The following is a 984-nucleotide window of genomic DNA, read 5'->3' as shown; positions in this document are numbered from 1 at the left end:
CATCTATATCTTCTTCTTTTTCTTTTTCTTTTTCGTTTTTGAAAAGTCCATATTTAAATCAAAATCATCCTGCAATACCAACAGTAATAAATAAATAAAACATTTATAAAGCAAAAAAGAAAAACTTACATCCATAGCCTCTCCTTGGCCATCGCCATTTTCCATAGCTGATGATGTATCAGGTAATGCACTTTCTAAATCATCTAAATTTATTGTAACCTTTTTTTTCTTTTTCTTTTTCTTACCGAAGTTGTCAAGATCCAGGTTTCCATCTGTATATACAAATTACATAAACCTTTTTAAATTTATAAATTACATTATTAGTAAGAACAGTAGCATATAATAAATATACAAAATACAAATTATAGCAAATGTACGATAGAATTTTTCAACTCAAGTAAAAGATTCATCAGAATACGAGTCAAACTAGTAATATTATAGCTTTATATATTAATAAATAAATACAATGTCAAATTAAACGAAAGTATAAACTGATAATATAATATTTGAGTATCTTTATAGTTCAGCTATATTTTAACATATAATACTTAATAGTTTCAAATTTTTATTAGGTGTAAATAAAATCTCAAATTAAAAATGTTGATAGTTCTCAATAATAGATAATAATCAGGGCTCGTTACTTCATGCACTAAAAAATGCATAAATAAGCATGCGTTCATGCACTAAAAATTGTCAAAATATGCATTAAAATATGCACTAAAAAGTTCGAAAATATGCATTTATATGCTCTAACATTTTTAAATTATGCACTCAAAATATGCATTATGTAAAAAAATCATGAAAAAGTTTTAAAATAATAAGAATTAATACATAAATTTAAAAAAATTCAAATTCCTCCACAAAATTTTGCAAACGGCCCGCAACTGTTTGTTTTTCTTTCGGCATTGTTAAAATAAAATATGAATAATGTGTACAGTAGTAACCTACCTATACCTCACATGAAAACACTAAAACAGGAAATTG

The 984-nt window shown here is 24.8% G+C and overlaps 1 long non-coding RNA gene across 1 annotated transcript; it reads right to left on the bottom strand.

The window, feature by feature from the left end:
- Window positions 1-22: 22 nt before the first annotated feature.
- On the bottom strand, window positions 23-468 carry LOC115035054. Its single transcript, XR_003840213.1, has 2 exons — window positions 130-468; window positions 23-69 (listed from the first exon to the last, which is right to left on the bottom strand). It is a non-coding gene; the product is annotated as an uncharacterized LOC115035054 (long non-coding RNA).
- Between the last annotated feature and the right edge of the window lie 516 nt (window positions 469-984).

This window comes from Acyrthosiphon pisum, unplaced genomic scaffold (genome assembly GCF_005508785.2).
Source record: "Acyrthosiphon pisum isolate AL4f unplaced genomic scaffold, pea_aphid_22Mar2018_4r6ur Scaffold_5328;HRSCAF=5883, whole genome shotgun sequence".
In the NCBI taxonomy this organism is placed as follows: Eukaryota; Metazoa; Arthropoda; class Insecta; order Hemiptera; family Aphididae; genus Acyrthosiphon; species Acyrthosiphon pisum.
This window is presented reverse-complemented; position numbering and strand designations above follow the sequence as displayed.